Source organism: Leptodactylus fuscus, chromosome 8 (genome assembly GCF_031893055.1).
Source record: "Leptodactylus fuscus isolate aLepFus1 chromosome 8, aLepFus1.hap2, whole genome shotgun sequence".
NCBI lineage: Eukaryota > Metazoa > Chordata > Amphibia > Anura > Leptodactylidae > Leptodactylus > Leptodactylus fuscus.
In genome coordinates, this window is record NC_134272.1 from 73879289 (window position 1) to 73902778 (window position 23490).

At 44.7% G+C, this 23490-nt stretch overlaps 1 protein-coding gene across 2 annotated transcripts in view; it reads right to left on the minus strand.

Annotated features, from left to right (window-relative positions):
• XIRP2 (xin actin binding repeat containing 2) overlaps window positions 1-23490 on the minus strand; it is a 114505-nt gene that overhangs the window by 80304 nt on the left and 10711 nt on the right. Inside the window, exon 1 of one of the 2 annotated variants that reach the window (XM_075284214.1) lies at window positions 17113-17334. The exons of the other annotated variant lie outside the window; for it this stretch is intronic. The gene's annotated coding sequence lies outside the window, so the exon portion shown is untranslated. Of the gene's footprint in view, window positions 1-17112; window positions 17335-23490 lie in introns of those variants that run through there. 2 annotated transcript variants of the gene reach the window in all.

Here is a 23490-nt window from a genome sequence, read left to right on the forward strand (position 1 = left end):
ATCAATCCTAATAGGTAAAGAAAATTTCGCAAATAAGTTTTATAAAATGAGAATGTGTCTGTAATGTGGAAAGTTTTGAGGAATGTTACACATTAGCTTTTCTATACAGCACAGCAGTCGCTGCCCTATGACTGTTCCTACCGTTACCATCACAATATAAAACATGTATTTACAACCTTATTGTGACTCTATATTGAATAAAATGTAAATTTTACAGAATGTTATTGTATAGATGTTTATATTGTGGGTTTTGTTAAGCCCTGTATTGACTCTGGAAGGATTGTCTTGTATTTGACATTGGGATTGAATGCTTTGGGTTTCGTGTTTGGATTGAACGTTTTGCGTTGGCTTTTATATGTTAGATGTTTTGTGTAAAATGTTTACTGATAGAAAGGCTTTGTGCCGGCTGCTTTCTACTGGATATTTAGCATTAAAGCTGCCAGAAGGTCAAGTCACACATTGTGAATGTCTGTACTGTGTGAATCAGTCACTAAACAGCGGATGTGGAGTGGGTGCTGGAGATTATAATAGGCCCCTTGGTAGATGGATTGTTTGGTGACCTGACAACATGGTGGTTCTAGAAACCAAGTACTGCAATATCTTCAGACTTCTAGTCCTATAAGTTTATGTTCATGGCACTTGCACTATACATTTATTTATATTTTCTGTTAGATCACACACAATTATATTTAATCTGGCGCCCTTCAATAAAATGTTTCCATGTTGGTTTAATCATTGTTATTGCTACTTGTTATTGTGCCCTCTAGTAGTGACCTCTTCATTCCCTATCAGAATGTCCACTTATGTGTCCAAGACCACTTCTAGACTGCCTGGTATACACAATATCAGGGATCCCTCTGCCTGTATAAAAGAGGATCCGTGTAGTGGGACTGAGCTACTGAGCATGTGTGACCACTGGCACAGGACACATTAGGTGGTCCTTCTAAGAGAACAACAGGGGGCACCATAACAAGTATGTAGCAGCAATATTTAGACACAAAACATTGGTTCAGGGGGTGTATATATTGCAGATGCAGGGCACAAGACTACCATTGAATCCATGGAGAGAGTAGGCGCAACACTAAACTGTCTCCTGCATTGCAGCTGCCTGGTACCACTACAGTGTATGGCTTTGTTGCAGTGGGGTTGAGAAACTGCAACTGTGCTCCCACTCACTTGGAAAGGAGCAGACCTGTTTTCAGTTGTATACCTTGCTTATGGCTTATGCCAACCCCCTCTAATAGGAAGCCTATCCTATGGATAGATCACCTGCATTCATAACCATTGTGTCACAGACAACCCCTTTAACATAGCTTAAATTTGGAATACTGAATACTGTGGATATAGATATGTTCCACCTCACCTTTCCTCTTTGCTAGGGATGTAAGTTATGGGATGACCATCTTTTCAAGATAATACTGTGATATATTTTATGTGTCTTTCTGTGGCCACCTATTGGTTGTGTTTTGAATTGCAGCCTGTCAAGGGTTTTGCTAGCATGTGTCAATATTTTATCGACGTGGTAAAACAATTAAAAAATGAAAAAAATTGAGCGTTGTCCAATCCCAAATTGATTTTTCAATTTTTCATGCTTTTGAACAATCCACAAGATAGGTCATCAGTTTTTGATCTGCAAAGTTCCAACATTCGAACCCTGCAGAGATCAGTTGTTCCAGAAGTGTCTAGCTGCCAGAACTTACAGCAGTGGATGGGGAGGTCGTGCAGGCTCCTTCTAGTCACGCAATAAGTGCTATGTTACATGGGCTGCTGCACTGCTCCTATTAGGGTGCATTCACACAGAGTAACGTGCCGCGTGACCTGGCACGTATACACCGTGTGAGATTTTGAGCGCCGTATACGCTCCCATTGATTTCAATGGGAGTTAGTCTGGTATACGCTGCGTTATTTTGTGGCCGTGATTTTGCAAAATAACGCGGCGTATACGATCCAGGCTCCTATTGAAATCAATGGGAACGTATACGGCGCTCAAAATCTCACATGGTGTATACGTGCCAGGTCACGCGGCACGTTACTCCGTGTGAATGCACCCTTACTTGAATAGGAGCAACCTGCATCTAATCCTATAGCTTTTAGTGCATGGCGATCACATACTGATGAGTTATCCGGTTGACTGGTCATCAGAGCGAAAAATCAATGTGGGGGCTGGAGAACCCCTGCGATTGGGCAGACACATCTGTATGACCTGGATATTCCATATAGGTGCTCCATTCATAAAGGACGGCCGGACTACAAGGCCCAGCCATAGTGGGTAGGCCGCATGACAGGGCTGACTGGAGAGAGAGAGAGGGGCAGGGAAAGGGTTAACGGCATTCAGCCGTTACAGAAATATGAGACGGAGGAGCAGGGGGTATAAAAAGGAAGCGCGGGAAATTCCGGTCAGTCAGGGAGAGACAGTGAAGAAGGAACAGCCATCTCCTTACCTGTGGTGTCCCTGAATAGATAGTATCCTGTCAGGATGTCGGAGTTGGAGGCCATGATACGGCAGATACGGGCGGAAGCAGAGGTGCGTGGGCAGCAGTGGCTGCAAGACCGATTCAGCGGTCTATCGCAGGGGTCTGGGGATAGGGACAGCCGCCCTTCCCCTAGTGAACGCCGGCCGCGGAGGATAAGGCCTCCGGCGCGCCTCAGCCCGGAAATGACCCCTCGGGCCAGGCGCCGCTTAGGGAGCCCATCAAGGGACGCTCCAGCTTCTGGTACCCGGCGGCAAGCTGCTGCACGGCCATCCAGAGCTGGGAGGAATCCCGGAGCGCGGCGGGGCCCGCAACAGAGGAGGGAAGTCCTCCCTCCTTCAACGCTGTCGGCGAGGGTGTCCGGAGTGGAGGCTGCACACAGGCCTGCGGCCGTTTCTGCGGCTCGGCGAGGAGGGTTGGATCCTGAAGACGGCATCCCTATGTCTGCCGGCGTGTCGGGGATGGTGCCTCCAGTGAGCAGCGCGGTGCGCAATGATTGGGAGAGAGCGAGCGTCTCTAGTGCAGGCCGCACTGGGAGGCGGGACGTGAGAGAGGCAGCCAGTGAAGAAAGAAGACATGAAGTATCCCCTGTGATGGAGAGATCTTCCGGTCGTCTGGATCAGGAGTCTGCGGTTGCTGGGGACACAGCACCCAGGCAACCAGGTGAGGGGCACATACACACATCTTCGGCCATGTTAGCTGTTACAGGGGGGGGGTCAGTTTGGGAAAGCTTCAGGGGGTTTAAGTAGGGGTTTAGAGAATTTCATGGGGGCATTAGCTGACATGGTGAGGGGTATGGGTAGGAGTTTTAGTGGGACGGCGAGTGCGTCATCTCCGGTGGCGGCTTGGGGGGTGGCTAGTGGGGATGGGGCATCGGTGGTTGGGTCGGCGGCCAGTGCGGGAGTGTCGGTTTCAGTGCAGACGCAGGGTGAGGATAAGGATGCGCCACGCCTTGATGACGCGGCTAAGGGGGAAGTTTATATTTGTTTTGAAGGACCGTTGGGGGCTCACTTAAAACAAGAGGTTAGGGAAAAAATTTGGAAAGGGGAATATGTCGATATATTTTCATTGTTGCCATTGGAACGGTTCAATCTAGATAGGCCTAGAAAAGAGGAGAAAAAGGAGGAAGAAGAAAAAAGACGGTATCGGTTGATACCAAGAACTTTTACTAATTGGTTACAAGCGTTTGCCATTTTGGCGAGCGTTATTGGTGAAAAGGCGCCGGAAAATTGTTCCGCCCTTTTCTGTTACCTTGACGCCATAGGCGAAGCATATAGGGTATACGGGGGCCAAGCTTGGCTCCGTTATGATGAACAGTTTAGGCAGAGGAAGGCGGTTCGACCCAGTATTCGCTGGGATCATAAGGACATTAGTCTTTGGATGCGCACGATGGCGCAGCCAAAGTCTGGTCAGTCCTTTCCAGGGGGTCCCGGGGGCAGCGAGTCCTCGGGTAGATCAGTGGCGACTCAGAAAGGACTCTGCTTCGCTTTTAACGAAGGAAGTTGCAAATTCGGAAGTAAATGTAAGTTTAAACATGAGTGCACTTCCTGCGGGGGTAGTCATGGGGCGAACAGATGTTTTAAGGGTAAAGGAAAGGGGGGGGATTCGGCTGGAAAAGGGAGTGACACCGGTACGGCTTCAAAGGATGGTGGGGTTTCTAAATAGATACCCGGATAAGGAGGCGGCAAAATTGTTGGAAACCGGTTTCAGGGATGGTTTTATTATTCCTAGTATCGGGGTTGAGGGTCGTTTGGGGGGTAGGAATTTGAGATCAGCTAGGGATCATCCGACGGTGATTTTGGACAAACTTCAGAAGGAAGTTGCATTGGGCAGAATGGCGGGGCCTTTCCCGGAACCACCTTTAGAGAATTTAGTGGTGTCCCCTTTGGGGGTGGTTCCGAAAAAGGAGCCCAATAAATTTCGGATGATACATCACTTATCCTTTCCGGAAGGGGCGTCAGTGAATGACGGCATCGATCCGGATTTGTGTTCGGTGGTGTATGCATCTTTTGATACTGCATTGTCATGGGTGCGTCGTTGTGGGCGTGGGGCGTTATTGGCTAAAACCGATATTGAGGCGGCGTTTCGCCTGTTGCCAGTTCACCCGTCGAGTCAGAGGCTGTTGGGGTGCGTTTGGGAGGGCCAATATTACGTGGACCGTTGTCTGCCTATGGGTTGTTCATTGTCATGTGCCTATTTTGAGAAATTTAGTTCATTTCTAGAGTGGGTGGTTAAGGATGTGTCTGGGTGTTTGTCTATTGTTCATTACTTAGACGATTTTTTATGTGTAGGGCCTCAGAGTTCGACTACATGTTCGTTATTGTTGAGGACTATGGAGAGGGTGGCGTCGGATTTCGGCGTTCCGCTGGCAGCAGATAAAACGGAAGGGCCGACTACGGTGTTAAATTTCTTGGGTTTAACTATAGACACAGTGGCAATGGAATGTAGATTGCCGGTGGATAAATTGGCAGAACTTAGGGGTTTGGTTAAGCGGGCTTGTCGGCTAAAAAAGCTGCAGTTAAAGGAACTGCAGTCTCTTTTAGGCAAATTGAATTTTGCGTGTCGAATTATGCCAATGGGGCGGGTTTTTTCCCGCCGCTTGGCAGCAGCGACGGCGGGAGTTCTAGTTCCTTCCCATTATATCAGGTTGGGTTGGGAGTTGCGGGGGGATTTGGCGGTGTGGGATTCCTTTTTGGAAGGTTATAATGGGCGTTCGTTATGGGTGGGCGACACGGTAGAGGCATTTGATTGTGAATTATTTACGGATGCTGCAGGGAGTGTGGGTTTTGGTGCGTATTATCAAGGGAAGTGGTGTGTAGGGTCTTGGCCGCGGGACTGGGTGGAGGAGGGTTTGGTTAGGAATTTAGCTTTATTAGAGTTATTTCCGATCTTGGTTTCTGTGATGGTATGGGGGGAGGTTTTTAGGAATAAACGCATACGGTTTCACTGCGATAATATGGGGGTGGTGCAGGCAATTAATGGATTTTCGGCTTCTTCTCCGCCGGTTGTGAGAGTGTTGCAAAGACTGGTGTTAGAGTGTTTGAAGCTGAATGCATGTGTTTTGGCGGTGCATGTTCCGGGTGTTTGCAATGATGTAGCGGATGCACTTTCTCGCCTGCAGTGGGACCGTTTCCGGAGATTGGCGCCGGAGGCGGAAGAGGACGGGACCTCGTGGCCGGTGGAATTGTGGCAGCTGCCAATCGGGCAGCGACGTCCTTAATTGAGTCTTCCATGGTGCCCGGTACTTGGAGGTTGTATGAGAGGTCTTGGGGTCTGTGGGTGGATTGGCTGGATTTTTTGAGGGAGGAGAGGACAGACACGGAGATGGCTATGCTGTTGTTTGTAGGGCATTGCAAGGAGCAGGGATGGTCAGTGTCTAAGTTGGACGGATGTATGGCGGGCATTGCTTTCGGGTTTAAACGTAGGGGTTTGAGGGACTGGACAAAGAGTTTTTTAGTTCGTTTGGCTCTGAAGGGTTGGCGTAAAGGGGTGGTTCGGGAGGATTCTAGGAAACCCATTTCGTTTGGGTTGTTGGTACGTTTAGGGGGGGTTTTGGGATCTGTTTGTGACTCCGATTATGAATTTAGGCTGTTCAAAGTGTCTTTTTCATTAGCTTTTTTCGGGGCTCTTAGATTAGGGGAGCTAGTCAGCAGGTCCAAAAGGGTTCCGGGTGGTGTTCTTTTTGAGGATGTTGACCTTTATGGGGATCGGGTGGAAGTAAGGCTTAGGAGATCGAAAACGGATCAAATGGGTAAGGGGGCACGGATTCGGCTGTTTGAGGTGCAGGGTTGTGGTATGTGTCCGGTTTTGTGTATGCGGGAGTTTTTGTCGGTTCGTAGCAGTAGTCCGGGCCCTCTCCTTCGTCATTTTGATGGCTTTTATTTATCGCGTTTCCAATTTCTGGGGATGTTGCGACGTTGTTTGGTTAAATTGGGCTTGGACAAGAATGGTTTTAGTGGACATTCGTTTCGGATTGGGGCGGCAACGGAGGCGGCTAGGAGAGGGTTAGGGGAGGATGTAATTATGCGTATTGGGCGCTGGGAATCTAGGAGGTTTAGGTCTTATGTACGACTGAATAGCTGTTAAAGTACAGTTTTAGTGTTGTTATTTTCTTTGTTCTCTTTCAGGTTCCGATCCATGTTTAATATGGGTGATGGGTCACTCATATGTTTTTTGGGGGGCGCTACGTGCAGCAGTGAGGCAGGACGGTAGACAGCTAGGATTCTCGAGGGACATGGCTACAGTGCGATGGCTAGGTTTGAGAGGCATGATGTGGAACAAGCTGCTCCCAGAATTTCATCGATTTGCGCGTTTGGATAGGGCCCCAGACATTTTAATCATACATTTGGGGGGTAATGACTTGGGTGTACGCCCTTTTAGGGAGTTGATTACAGATATTAAATTTGATATGTTGCGTTTATGGGCATTGTTTCCTGGGTTGATAACGGTTTGGTCCGACATGGTGCCGAGGCGTTTTTGGAGGGGGGCCAGATCTGTCGAACGGCTGAATAAGGCTCGTATAAAAGTTAATAGAGCGGTGGGGAGGTTTATGGCTAGGAATGGGGCGGTTGTGATTCGGCATGGGGAGTTGGAGTCTGGTGAAGGGGCATTTTGGAGAAGTGATGGGATTCACCTTAATGCCGTAAGTATTGACCTTTGGTGTCTTGGTTTGCAGACGGGTTTAGAAACGGCTTTTGAAGTGTGGCGGGACACCCGCCGGTAAGGTGGTCACCGGCGGGTGCTGTGGCGGGGGGGGGGGGTCCTCGAAGTCGGTGGAGTCTGGGGAACGGTTGGGGATGGGGAGGGCCCTGTGGGAGGGGCTGGACTCCCCATCCACATTTGGGAATGTGGTCAGGTATGGATTTGGGATGAAAAGTGGAGCACCAGGGAGCTATAATAGCTCGGCGCCCTCGAGCTAGAGGAACGGCTGGGGGTAAGATTGATAATGGTGCTAAGGGATATGGGGTTTGGTCATTGAGACCGGATTGGTTAGGCATCGAGGACCTCCTTAGTCAATATCAGGTTTTAGGATGGATGTTTTAGAGCGTCCAGGGTTAAAGTTTGGGAACGTTTTTGGTTGGTGGGGAATTTTGAGGATGTTATTACATTGTTATGTATTATTAATAAAGAACGGCTGCTGTGGCCGATTAATCCGACCCCTGTCTAGTGTCTTTATTAAATAATGAACGACTAGGCAATGCCCTCGTCAAGGACGGCCGGACTACAAGGCCCAGCCATACTGGGTAGGCCGCATGACAGGGCTGACTGGAGAGAGAGAGAGGGGCAGGGAAAGGGTTAACGGCATTCAGCCGTTACAGAAATATGAGACGGAGGAGCAGGGGGGGGGAGGGGGTATAAAAAGGAAGCGCGGGAAATTCCGGTCAGTCAGGGAGAGACAGTGAAGAAGGAACAGCCCCCACCCACCCTCCCTATGGTTAGACAATTTCATACTGTTTTGTCACAGTAGCTGGCGGGGGGGGGTCCTCGAAGTCGGTGGAGTCTGGGGAACGGTTGGGGATGGGGAGGGCCCCGTGGGAGGGGCTGGACTCCCCATCCACATTTGGGAATGTGGTCAGGTATGGATTTGGGATGAAAAGTGGAGCACCAGGGAGCTATAATAGCTCGGTGCCCTCGAGCTAGAGGAACGGCTGGGGGTAAGATTGATAATGGTGCTAAGGGATATGGGGTTTGGTCATTGAGACCGGATTGGTTAGGCATCGAGGACCTCCTTAGTCAATATCAGGTTTTAGGATGGACGTTTTAGAGCGTCCAGGGTTAAAGTTTGGGAACGTTTTTGGTTGGTGGGGAATTTTGAGGATGTTATTACATTGTTATGTATTATTAATAAAGAACGGCTGCTGTGGCCGATTAATCCGACCCCTGTCTAGTGTCTTTATTAAATAATGAACGACTAGGCAATGCCCTCGTCAAGGCATGTTATATTTAGTGATGAACTTCATTGTTGAGTGGGACTTATATTGGGCCTTGCTATAGTCCAAATAATTTCTCCATATACCCCCCCCCCCATTGACATTCAGTTCCTAAGTCTTATTGACACCCTTTACAACAGGGTGCATTCTGATTAGAAACAATGCTCCCATAGACTGGAACTTCACTGTAAAGCATTGCTTCATTTTTGGAGGAGCACATCGTTTATGTATGTAAATAGCAATTTCTTAATGTTTTTTAATAACAGGGTCAAAGTGATAGACCGGCCGCCGGGGACGTTCAGATTTTACATGGTTTAGCTTCTCCCTCCAGGCACATACTTTGTAGCTCCGTTTTCTTTAATCTGCCGCCTGGTTTACATTAATTCACTGATGATTTCTGCAAAATATTTTTCAGAGCATTTTCAGTAATAGATCTACAAGAAATTGACGGCTAAATAAAATTGGGCAAGATACGATCTGTTGATTGAAAGGCCATATTGAATAAATTTAGTCTCCCCTTCTGGGTATAGTATATTTTCTTTCTATTTATGAAGCACTGCTGACATACGTGCACGTAAAAGCAGACACTTATATCAGAGATTAGCGGAATCTGAAAGCATGTAATGCAGATCCTGTAATGCATTAAGTGGCCACCTGTCCTTGTATATCTCCGTGTACATGTCCTAAGACCGGTCTCTGAAAAGTTAGAGTTCAGCTAGGGATAAAGGTCTGAGCTGCACTTACACATGAACAAGCAAGCGTAGCTCACTCCCAAAACCTAGTCCTCAACCTCATCCATAGAGAAGGTAAGCATAACCTGGGACCCCCTACGTCTAAGAATCTATAGGCCACAGTTAGCATGCCAGGCTATGTTCACATTTGCAGTGGAGTCTCTGTTGGAGACAATGTTCACTGAAAATTGGAGAATGGAGGACTTTTTCCTCCACTGGTTTCAGGTTAAAAGACGTCCACATGGGCTCTGTGTGTGTTTGTTGTTTTAGCGGTCCACCTCTCCGTTGTTTGGGTTCCCCAACATTAGAGTGATCCTTGACATTCATGTACAAATTGAAAAAGACTGAACAACTACGGCTTGTGTGGAAGGGTTGTCGGCATGAAGACTCATCTCTCTAAAATGAATATGGCAACTCAGCTTAAGATTGCAAAGTTGCATCCAAACAAACCACAAGACTTCTGGAATAACCTCCTTTGGTCAGACAAGACCAAGGTGGAGATGTTTGGCCATAATGCACAACACCACGTTTGGCGAAAACCAAACCCATTTTGGCACAGACATCTCATACTGTCAAGCAAGGTGGTGAGCGCTGTCAAGCACCTTGCAGTCATTGAGTCGACCATGACTTCTTCTGTATACTAAAGTATTTCAGGGTCAAATTTGAGGCCATCTATCCAACTGAAGCTAAAGCCTGGCTGAAATTGAGACAACAATCCCAAGTATTCAATCAAGTCTACAACAGAATGGCTGAACTGAATCACAATGTTGCAATGGTCCTCAACCCAATGGAAATGCAGTGGCAGGATCTTAACAGAACTCTGCAGTATTGATTTCCCCAAACTTCAATGACCTGAAGCAACATTGTGAAGAGTTATGGGCCAAAATTCCTCCACAATGATATGAGAGAGTCATTCAGAATAGCATTACTTCACACTATTGCCAATATGGGATGTTATACAAGCTATTGGTTCATGGGGTGTACTGTGACCTTGTAATTTTCACACATTGGTTTCCTGTATTGGCTTAATATTTGTTGAATAAATAACGGCAATGCAAAAATGCCACTAGTGACTATTGTTTACCAAAAACTGGGGAACAATATTAATAAATTTCCCCCATGTGTTTTAAAAAGGACCTTTCACCACCTCCAAGTCTAGTTCTTTACTGGCACAGTTGGAATTTTTTCTCTGGTCCCCACCATTCCTGAGCAATCACTGCTGTTAGTTTTGGTCCTCATATACTATTTAGTCTCTGTACTGTAAGGAGGGCAGTGTCAGGCAGGAGCAGACAAGGGGATTCTTATTGTAGCTCTGAATCACGCCCCCTTGCCTGACACCACCCTCCTGACATTACAGAGCTTAAATCAGGCACCAAAACTAACAGTACTTATTGATCAGGGATGGTGGGGGCTAGAGAAAAAATTCCAGCTGCAATCAGTGGGGCGGCGCCTATTAACAGATGCTAAGAACTGGAATTGATGGGGGGGACTGGAAATCTGTTTTATCTAATGAGGCTGTCTCTGCACCAATTGCATAAATAGTTGCAATAAATCTGATTAATGTAGCCAACGTTGAAATTGGATGGAAGAAGCTAGCCTTAGGGTAGCCAAACCTATCACATGTATTTTGTTAGGACAGTTTCAGTGGAGTGACAGGGTCCGAAGCCTGATTGTAGGATTGTCTAACCATCTCTCTGACCAACCATAGCTATTGGGGAAGAGTAGCATTGGACATATTGGATTCAACATACCCCATGCCTTCATTCTTAGGCAGTTACTGTATACCACTGCCAGAGCTGTCTGGCCATTGCTTTCTCTCCTTATTTAGAACATACGCACCTTCAGTCGACAGGTATCTCCTATGATAGCCAGCCTTTGGTGGGTTTCATAGAGCCGTAACGGGGATAATTTTAACTTTCCAAAAAAATCTATAATCTGGACCCATTTTACACAAAAACAACACAGCCCCTACATATACAAGTATAATCTAGACCAGGGGTAGGGAACATTGGCTCTCCAGCTGTTGCAAAACTACAACTCCCAGCATGCATACTTGCTCTGCTGTTCTTGGAACTCCCATGTAAGTGAATGGAGCATGTTGGGAGTGGAAGTTTCACAGCAGCTGGAGAGCCGAAGGTTCTCTATCCCTGATCTAGACCTCTGTCTCATTTCTGGCTCCTTATTATGACCACAAACTATATCACTATAGGGTTTCGGTGAGATAAATTTGGTTCAGTAACCTAGACGGAGATCCAGGCAAAGCTTTTACTTTACGACCATCGACCAACCAACCATTTCGCTTTTCTCTAAGATACCGGAGCCTTTGACTGGATTTTATTTCTGATTATAAACCACCGTCAGATTCCACATTAGAAGCGGTATCTGTTGGCTTCCTTTCGGAAACTGCAATGCAAAGCAAATATAAATTTAGCTAATGGCGGGACGCTCGCCTCCACAATAATAGTATTCCGGCTCTTCTTAGTCCATCGAGCCTAAGCCTGAATGCAGACAGGCAGAACATATTTTATTATTAAACACGGAGCATGTCATTGAATCTTTACTTTGGCTGATTTAAAAACTAAGTTTATCCTTCCTGGTTTCATTACTTGTTAAAATATCCAATCCCGAGGAATAAATCACTTTAAACTGCGATGGCTCCATAACCGATATGGAACAACCTGGTCTACAATTCGGGAGCTTGCATATTTTTCTTTACCCTTGACAGTAATCTATGTACATTTGTTACGCTCCCAGCATTAATTCTAAGCTCATCGCGAGGCAATGTCGCTCCCGCAATGTGTTGCAGTGATATAAAGAGACTCGGTTTTATTTTGTTTGCATAAAAATACAGCGGACAAGGTAAAATATGTATGTGCCATGTTCTGGAGAATCACCGAGACTAATGACATAAGGTTTGTTTATTCCAGACAGGTTCTTCGCACATTCGCAGTTAGTTCTGGAGGCAAACTTTTTTTGTTGTTGTTGTTGATACACAAGAGAATTTTAGGTCATAGGAGAGGCGAGGATTTCTCGATCGAAACTGGATAGGCTACAAATTATCTACTGTATGAGCTAGGAGATGTCTAGAAGACCATTCAGGCTGCCATATGCCTTATTAAGGTAGTGGGGTCTGCGGACCCTTCTATAATCCAGATGACATGTAATATGGCAAGGGAAATGCATGGTCAGGAGTTATCACCGAGGGCTAGACAAGCCGGACATGTGGAGATCAACGGATTTACAAATAAGCTTCCATAGTTGGAGTCATGAGCAGGGGATGTCACGTTATGAGCAGAGGATATCCACTGGTAGGGGCATTTGTCTTCCTTTTGGCCTTGATGTAGCCAATGGGAGATCACTCACGGTGATAAATAATAGTCAGTAGAGATGAGCGAACAGTAAAATGTTCGATATTCGTTTCGAGTAGCCCCTCAATATTCGACTACTCGAATTGAATATCGAACCCCATTATAGTCTATGGGGGGAAAATGCTCGTTTCAGGGGTAGGCAACGTTCGATCAAATTATACTTACCAAGTCCACGAGTGAGGGTCGGGCTGGATCCTCCGAGAAGTCTTCGTGCAGCGTCCCCGTGGCATCTTCCGGCTCTGAATTCACTCTGCCAGGCAATTCAGAGCTGGAAGACGCCGCGGGAAGCTGCACGGAGAAGACTTCTAAAGGTAGGAGAAGAACCAGCGTTGATTGGCCGACTGTATAGCATTCAGCCAATCAGCGCTGGTTCTGCATCGAACTTTTCCATTCGAATAGCGAGTGGTACTCGATCGAGTATTTCGAATACCGTAGTATTCGATCGAATACCTACTCGATCGAATACTACTTGCTCATCTCTAATAGTCAGGATGAGACACTTTGCCCCATCCCGTTCCATTCACATAATATGGTGCAGAATGGGGGTTGTGTTGCATGTTTAGCACAAGAAAGGGGCTTGACAGTGGTGTAAATACTGGGATAGCAGCAGTAGCCACTGACATGGGGCCTGGGACATTAGAGGGCCTGGCAGACCCCTTATTTTTTTTTTAATAGGCGGCCATATTTACTTACCAATCCTTGTTCCTGATCACAGCCGCCTGCGCTTCCCCTTCTGCAGAGGCAGCTATGATGAGGAGCAAGGATTTGTAAGACTGCGAACCCCACAAACACTGCTATCATTATAGTCTGAGGTTTTCAGACGCCGAAGTATAATGATGATCAGAAGCCCAGAGGAGGTGAGTGAACATAAAAAAACAATGTTACTTATCCCTCCTTTGCTCTGGCAGTCTGCAGGCCTATTTGTTCACATCCTAGACATTACATGGACCAGGCCAGTGTCATTATGCGCTGCAACACTGCACTGCAACATTGAAGATGGTCAAAAGTAGCAACAAGTACACCAGAGCCCAGGAGAGGTAAGTAACATTGCTTTTATGTTTGTATACTCCCCTAGAAGGGGGGAAACCTATGTCAAATGTTCTCCTTGGGGCCCAGCCATCCCTAGCTATGCCACTGGACCTTGCCCCAAACGCGTGCCACAACATTACCCCTCTGCACCAGACAACTGGCATAGAAGGATTGATAAATTCCCTACATTATGTAGATGTTATACAGCCATAGGGAATGGAGCATTTATGTGCTATTTAGAGTGAGTGCAAGTCAGATGGCGGTAAGGAATACCATCAGTAGACTTCTATGTTTGGATCAGGGCTCCAGCGTCTCTTCTATCTCTTATTTGTTCATGTACGCTAAGTTCACACTACAGTTCGGGTTTCCGTTCTTCAGGTCTGCTTGGGGACCCAAAAAACGGAAACCCTATCGGATTAAAAAGCGGTTACAAGCAGAAACCCATGGACCCCAAAGTCCCGGCCAAGTCCCGACCATCAGAGCCGGACTTATGGAAACAGAAGGGCAGTATTACTCTACACAGTCACTGGAGTCCCCACTCTATGGGGGTTACCGAAACAGCCACAAGCGACACCACTCACCGACTTCCTCAAGTCCCGCATTGACGGTCAGTACTTGCAGCCAGCTATTCTGGTCTCAGCAACAATTTGCAGACCCTTTAAGGTTTTGGTCACATGAGTATCATTGGCTTCCTTTCATGACATGACAGCTACTACACATACTGTACGTTTTTTGGCACAACTCCTAGGTCAACATGTACCTGTAGATCCTATTGAAATATACAGTGTTGTGCAAATGTTGTAGGCATGCAAAAATACTGCACATTAAAAATGCTTTCCAAAAAATTTTGTCAATTAACAAAATGCTGCTAATTTGGAAGGGAAATCTAAATCCATCAATGTTTGTTGTGACCTTTGCCCTTTGACTTCTTCTAGGTACATTTTTCGCAAACTGGGCAGGGAGGTTGTTCCCGCCGCCATCTTGGAGAACTAAGCCCAGATCTTCTGTGGATGTAGGCTTGCTCCAATCCGTCTGTCTCATCATATCATCTCAGACAGACTGGATGGTGATGAGATCAATGCTATATCTGTGGGGGCCGTATCATCACTTCCGGAACGCCTCCTCCAAAGGGCAAAGGTCACACCAAATAGTGAATGTTTGTTTACTTTGAATTTTAAAATTAAACTATTAACCCTTCTATTTCTGAAAACATTCTTCCTTTGCAGTATTTTTCATAATCTGTAACTTGTGACGAAACAGAATCATACAAATGTTCAGTAGCAAAAAGAAGTGGTAAATCTGAGAGAGACGACTGATATAATTGAAGGCTTTACACGTTCTCGGTTTTGGATTCATTCCCAGTTTTGGCTAAAAACTGCATCAGAATTCAGAAGTGTGAACCAGGCCTTATGGGAGCATTTCTACTACTAAAAGCAGCAATCCTGGTAATAGCATTATTAATTGAAAGTTAGACAGCGTGCAAATACCGTCATAGACATCCATCAAAGCTAAATCTGCACTTTAAGACCAAATCCTTAGCAGAGAAGACATCACTGAGGGGAGACATCTCACCGGCGTCGTGAATTTATGAGTCAGTCAAATTAGATCAAATAGCATGATAAATTTGGAACAACCTGATAAGCATTTTTGACACATTTCCATAAAACGTATCGATGTTTTACCCTAAATGGCGCATATCTGCTTTGCTGCTATTGAGCACTGCAGTGCATTCATTTTCTGCCGCCGGTATAGCCGTGCATCAGCATTCCGTCGCGGCATAACGCCCCTGTTAAGGTCCAGATGAATGTGCCGAATCAGGAGGGAGTCTTGAGTTGCGGACCCGAATCCGCGGCAAGATCGAGCAGGACGCTCCGATCTCTACCTCCCATTGAAACAATGGGAGGTGGATTTTGCGAGGAATCTGCTCGGGATTTGGGGGAAAAAGTTCGAACCCCAAATCTGCACCAAATTTCTCCTTGTGAACAGACCCTTATACCTTCAGAAATGCTGGTGTTTTCTCTAAGGGTATGTTCACATGGCGGAATTTGCATTCCGCGTGTGAACACTTCCGAGCGGCCAGCCGCGACGGGGTGCCGGTGCAGTGCATCAGTGCTCTGGATTAGGCCCGAAGAATGTGCCTATTCAGGAGGGAGCCTTGCGCCCCGTGCCGCGGATGCTGCAGCTGAGTCAGCCACGGAATCCGTGGCAAGGTAGAACAGCTCGCTTCTTTTTTCCGCTACTAGCTAGTGGAAAGAAGAAACGAGCGGCTCCCATTGAAATCAATGGAGCCGTTTTTGGAGCCGGATTCTGAGGCGCATTCCGTGTCAAAATCTGCTCCAAAAAACTCCATATGAACATATCCTAAAGGTATAATCGAAGCAGAAAGTCGGCAGAGGAAAACTCTGTGAACCTTCTGTGAAAAACGCTGCAGGAAAAAACGCAATGCGCTTCCACTGCGGTTTTTCCGGATTGCTTTTTGTATGCGCAATTTTTTAGCCTGAATTTGTTGCATGTGGCCTCATCCTTAGGGGTTTATTTACTCCGAAGAGTAACACATCTTAAGAAATCAACTCATCCTATCATGGTATGAAATCTGACAGATACATAGCATCCCTAGGCTTAGGTGTTACGTTATGGAGCCATAATATAGTAGAAAGTATGTGTCCTTACGATAAAAATGTTTAAAAGTCAATCTGAGGCCCGGGTCACATCTGCATTCGGTATTCCATTCTGGGACTGAACGGAAACCTATACGCATTAAGCGATTAGCTAAGAAACCACACGGACCCCATAGACTATAATGGGATCCGTGTGGTTTCCGCTCAGTGTCCGCAAGAATCATATGGAGAGAAAAGTTCTGTAAGAACTGCAAGACTCCCCAAATGGAATATGCAGATGTAAACTAGGCCTAAGATAAAGAAATAAAAAATAAATAAATAATCAGTTAAAATAAAGAAATAAAACTGAATAAAAAATAAACAAACAAAAAAATAAATAAATAATCAATTAAAATAAATAAATAGATAAATAATCAATTAAAATAAATAATCAGTTAAAATAGATAAATAAATAATTAATTTAAATAAAGAAATAATCAATTAAAATCAATCAATAAATAAATAGAATAAAAAATAAACAAATAATCAATTAAAATAAATTGATAAATAATCAATTAAAATAAATAAATAATCAGTTAAAATAATCAGTTAAAATAGATAAATAAATAATGAATTTAAATAAAGAAATAATCAATTAAAATCAATCAATAAATAAATAGAATAAAAAATAAACAAATAAATAATCAATTAAAAGAAATCCATTTTCTTTAAAGCTGATGATATTAATATAATATATTAGTATAACTGTATCAATCCTTTGCAACTAATAATAGATTTTTTTTCAACAAAGTATCAACTGACCGAGCCGGTGTCAGAAATAACGAAATTTAATATGTATTTTTTTTGTAAAATAAATTCAATTTTAATAATTTTGACTTTCAACATGTTTATGGTGACTATACCCCAAATGAGTAATTGTAGTCCAGCCCTGTATACCCAATAGTAGGTATTATAATGACACTTACCTTCTATCGTCTAGGTCACGCCGTGTAACGTTCGGCTCCTCCTCTGGCGCTCTTTCCTAATAATTTGGCGATGTTTTATAGAATAATTCCCAGTCCCCGTCCTATCCCAGTAAGCCTGCGGAGACCAGCTCCACACTCAGTGCTTGTTCCTTCTCAGACAGGCGTTCATGGTGACAGCTGATTTTATTTTTGCTTCCATGTAAAAGGTGGACCCCGGGGGCTATTTTTAGGGCCTGTTTCTACTTTGCCCAATGCCAGACTTAATGACTGTCTCATGAAACCTGTTAGGATAGAAGGTATTAACTTTCCCAATAGCAAAAAAAAAGCTAAAAATCCTTCAGTGTTTTATCTCTTCTAATCATCTAGTTGTTAGTTTTATTGGGATCAAAACATAACGTAAGAATAATTATGTGCGGCCGGGCGAGCTGGGGACGTTGCGCTGCTCGGTGACTAATCTGTGCTGCTGGCAGATTTGTGATTGGGAGGTAAAGTCATCTCGCCGGCTCAGGTATCACACTTTGATTTTATATAGCACTATGAGGCAGGGGTTTATATAGCTGTTAAGTGTTGCAGGATTTCTTGGTAAGCATAGCTGTCAGTAAATATCACGCTAACTAAACATGAGTCAGTGACAGCAGTCAGCTATACAAGGCCCAAGCCACGCAGGGCAATGTCTACAAGTGCAACTCATTGCAATGGCTGCAAGGACGCTTACGCCTTGTCCTCCATGGGTAATATGAGGGAAGCAGCGGGATGGCCAGCAATGGTAGCAAAAAATATATTTACAGTACCAGTGGCGAAACTAAATTGTAGTGGGCCCTGGTGCAAATTTTTGCCAGGACCCTTTCCCTACAACGTACTCTTGATAGCAACAGTTATGGGTGCTGTAGTGGTATCTCAGATACTTGAGAGGGATGCAACTATAGTACCCACAAACATCATACTTGTGGGGTTTTAACAGTCTAAGAGATCTATCACCCAGGGCCGCTTCAGATCACTTGTTTGAAGGTACTGCGGTGCTTTTGTGAGTGCTGTTTATATCGCACACAATATGTTTTATAATGACCGTGCAATGTAATTACAGCCTGTAATAATAGTGCACAGCTATTATAAAACAGATGGCATGTGAATAATGCTGGGGTCCTACACTGTATAATATCTTCCCCCAGAGTACCACCTCCACAATAATGCTCCACAGTGGCCCGCACATACAGTATAATATGCTCCACAGTGTCCCACACAGTATTATATGCATCACAATGTCCCACACAGTATAATATGCTCCACAGTGTCCCACACAGTATTATATGCATCACAGTGTCCCACACAGTATTATATGCTCCACAGTGGCCCGCACATACAGTATAATATGCTCCACGGTGTCCCACACAGTATTATATGCTCCACAGTGGCCCGCACATACAGTATAATATGCTCCACAGTGTCCCACACAGTATTATATGCTCCACAGTGGCCTGCACAGTATTATATGCTCCACAGTGGCCTGCACAGTATTATATGCTCCACAGTGGCCCCCCACACAGTATAATATGCCCAGCGAATTGAGTTCAAGTTACTATCGCTAACACATAAAGTCATCCACAACCTGGTCCCTCCACATATCTCCAACCTAATCTTGCCCACACACAAGACTGACCCCCACAATCACAGGCTTCAAGAAGGCCCAGAAGACTCACCTATTCAGGAAGGCCTACAACCTCCAATAACACTGTCACCGCACTGCCATCTGTACAGTCTCCCCCTCTCCTTCTGTCTCTATCCCTCTTCCCTCATAGCAAGTAAGCGCTAGCAAGTAGGGCCCTCTACCCCACTGTGCCAGCCGGTTATTGTTAGTATCATATCCGATTGTATATTTTGTGTACTATTTGTAAACCCCCAAATGTAAAGCACCATGGGATTAATGTTGCTATATACATTTAAAATAAATAAATAAATAAATAAATAATAAATTTACAATTCTTAACCTGATCAGGTAAAAGTGTAAAATGCTTATTTTCTGTCCTCCTTGCCAAACTATATAAACTTTTAAAACATGAAGGGAAATAAGATCAGTGGCTCCCCCTAGTGGCCTAGCACCGACCAAATTCAGCCATAGGGTTCCTATGGTTAGGGGGCCAAAGGGAGTCTAGGAGTCTACCACCACTTCAATGAGATTTGTATATATTCCCCTATATTGTACATATCATCAGGTTAGTCACTGGCAAGTCTAGCGACTACCAGACTGCGATGGCCACCTGGTGTCCCCAGCCATACTTGGATTTGCTACATATTATACTCTCACAAAATTTAAAGAAATTCCCCAAACTATTGGTGCAGATTTGCTTTTCATTGCATATAACTAAAAAAAATTCCAAAAACACAGCACCGGTGGATTTCACTGTGAATTTGCAGGTAATCTGCAGAAAAATCTGCAACGCTGTATAACATGAAGATATTTCTTTCTTCATTTAAGTCAAAGGGAAATAATTTGGAAAAAAATATTCCATAACGTAGGATATTGACATGCGGCAGATATTAAGATCAACTTTCATAGGTAAAAATTTAGCTCTAGGGTAAAATCCCTTTTATCATCTTTGTAGCAGTGATTGAATGAGCAGCCATTTTGTGCAGTGTCGAGAAGAGCGCGGAAAGTGGAGCGTAGCAGGGACCCAGAAACCATTGGTGGGTATTAGTAAGGTGACCTTTATTTTTTTGGCTCAATTGCATTCATCTGACACCAATAATACACTGGAAAAGTTATGCAAAGGATGCCTGACCCCTGTTCTTGCGTAAGGTACATGTTCCAGACGGGGAACACACGGTTATCAAAACTTGGTGGCATATCCTGCTGCTTGTATGGTATTCCAATATATTCCATAAATTGTTACCATGCCGATACATTGTGACCATACAGTATGTATGCATATATTGGACATATGTATCAATTACTACCGTATGATAGAATATGGTATAGTTGATTCCTAACCAGTATAAATACAAATGTTATTACTATATCATACTACATAATCGTTGGAAATTTCAAGTTTGCTGTATCGCCACCTAGTGGTCATGGGCTGTATACCATTTTAGCACGATATTAGCCACAGAGCCCTGAGAAAAACTGATACCCCCCAACCAAGCATCAGCCATCTGCCAAGCCAAAACCCCCAACATGCCCTGAACAAGGCTCAAATAAAAGGAGTCATTGAGAGAGACAAAGAGCAGTACATCGAGGAATGGAGAAGCGCAATAAATAACTCCAAGAAACTCACCGTGTACCAGTCACTGCAAAGGGACTACACCATGGCCACCTACCTGGAGAGAATACGCCACCCCAAACAGAGACAAGCCCTGAGCCGGTACAGACTGAGCGCCCACAACCTGGAGATGGAGACGGGGCGACACAGGCAGACGTACAAGCCACGGGAGAATAGACTGTGCCAGCACTGTGACCAGGGGGCCCTAGAAGACGAGACCCACTTCCTGCTACACTGCACCAAATACTCAGCTGTGAGGGCCGTCTACTACCAAAGACTCTCTGCCCACATCCCAGACTTCATATCTGCAGACGAGAAGAGGAAACTCTACATCCTACTGGGAGAAGAAGAGGCCACTGTGGAGATCGCTGCCCAATACGTGTCCAGCTGTCACCAAACAAGAGGAAGATGAGACTCCACGGACTGTTATACCCCAAAAAATGGGTGTACCATCTCTATTAGTATCCCACGTATCAGACACAATCGATTCTCCTAATCCTTTAGCATTAACCTATCTGTTCCACATTGAGAACTCTCCCAAAAACTGCAGGGAGATATCGACTTGCTGAACACGTCTTGTAAATGTTGATCGCTGACCTCCACTTATTTTATGCAATGTTACCGAAATGTCCTTTCCATTAGACTGTAAAACTCCTCTCCGGTAGTGATACAGTGACATGCGGATTATAAATTACAGCTAATCATTCATGTTTTGACACAGGTATAATTTTATTTTCTGCCGATGCCCTTTTCATCTTTAATTTTCATGCTTTATGCCTAGCTAGTAACCAACCGTGCACAAAACTCCAACCTTCTTGAAGTACCTCGCTCAAGGAAGATTTCCAGCGTGCCTACCCGCATATTTTATCACCGCGCACATCTGACTCGGAGTATATCACATAAAAGTTTATGTTTTCTTCCTGTCTATTTAAATGTAAATTGCTAGACTTGCACTTTGGAGTCCACACTCAGTATGGGCAGGTCACGCATTGACTTTCATCCATGATGCCGAACATGTGCTGAAGGCTGTGAGCGCACCATGCGCATGTGCGATCCTCCAGGTTGGACGCATGCGCATGGGTTATTCTCTCTGAGCGCCGTAACGAGGGACGCCATCTCTAGCTGTGCAAATGTTGAACGCTTGCCTGTCTTTCCAGCACGCACGGGGGATTGTAGACAATCCTCCAGCGTCTACTTACCAATAAACAGATCGTCTCCCGGCTAGTCAGTACTAGAGATGAGCGAGTAGTATTTGATCCAGTAGCTATTTGATCGAATACTACGATATTCGAAATACTCGTACTCGATTGAGTACCACTCGCTATTCGAATGGAAAAATTTGATGCAGAACCAGCATTGATTGGCCAAATGCTATACAGTCGGCCAATCAACGCTGGTTCTTCTCCTACCTTTAGAAGTCTTCTCCTCGCTGCGTCCCCGCGGCGTCTTCCGGCTCTGAATTCACTCTGCCAGGCATCGGGCCTGGGCAGAGCCGACTGCGCATGTCCGCGCTACAAGAAAATGGCCGCTTAGACTGTAAGCAGCCATTTTCTTGTAGCGCGGGCATGCGTAGTTGTCTCTGCCCAGGCCCGATGCCTAGAAGAGTGACTTCATTGCCGGATGACAACACAGGGACGCTGCGCAGAGAAGACTTCTCGGAGAATCCAGCCCGACCCTCACTCACTGGACTTGGTAAGTATAATTTGATCGAACGTTGCCTACCCCTGAAACGAGCATTTTTCCCCCATAGAGTATAATAGGGTTCGATATTCGATTTAAGTAGGCGAATATTGAGGGGCTACTCGAAACGAATATCGAATATTTAACTACTCGCTCATCTCTAGTCAGTACGCTTTCGGCCCAACGGCGGAGGTAAGTCTAGACTTCCGGTCAGATGTACAACAGGTAAGGCAACAATGTTGCTACACGGCGCTATACGTGCTACAACAATTAGACATTCTCTGGCGGTTTAGTATTTGGGAACATGGAGTTGTACCTTTAACCTAGACGGCTTACACTGTATCGATTGTTCATTTGAACAAGGCAAACTTTATGGATACAAAATCCCACCTTCCAGCCAGCAGGTTTTTTTTACTTGTTTTTTTTCTTAATTGTTTATTTTGTTTCCTTTGTGGTTATCATGTATACGTGTGTATGAGCTACCCCTGTTATATAGTCTTGAGTTTTTTAAAACCTGGTATATATTTTGTGGTTTTAGATACTATTTTGCTAATTGAGTTGGCAGAAAATCGTGATTTTTAAAGGGTATGAATTATGTTTTTAACTGGATGTGTTTATATATTCATAAATTTTATTTCTTTCCTCCACATTGTTCTCTTTTATTGGTCATGTTTTTTAGAGTCATTGCACCTGATGAAGGGTGTTTTTGAAAGCCCGAAACGTGTAGTGCTGTCATTATTTGTTTAGTAAAATTCAAGTCATACCAAAATCCTGGTGAGAGCGCAGTTCCTTCTACTACATCGACTTCATTGTCCGTGTATTGGTCTGCTGAGCATTTCTAGATACAACCAAGGGGTGTCAGGGGCGTAGCAGCTGTTTTTTACCCAGAGAAGGGCCCTCTGTAAAGTGGTCCCCATGTACATATAGGAGTTGTGATATGACCGTCTTCACAACGTCCCAAGGTGATTTTATATATATATATATATATATATATATATATATATATATATATATATATATATATATATACCCTTTTTCTGCCTGTTTTATTTACTTACTATACTATGAGTTGCTCGGTGTCTCTTCTTTTTTGTTTTTATCTATTTAAAGGGGATGTGTCATCTATGTCATTCACCTTTAACATTATTAGGTTCTGATTCCAATTATTAGAATTCTATGGATGAATAATAAAGAGGCAGAATCAATAAGAGCCTGCACCACTATGTTGCAAACCAAAAAGTTGCAAACCAGTGGTGACTTTTTAAGTGCCATTGAGGACTATAAAGGTCTTTTCACATGGAGGAATTTGCTGTGGATTTGGGGATGGGATTTCACATTTGAATCTGGAGCAGATTCCTCCCGAAATCCGTCTCCCATTGTTTTCAATGGAAGGCAGAGATCGGCCATCTTCAGTAATGGAAGAGATGTCACTTGAGCTGGG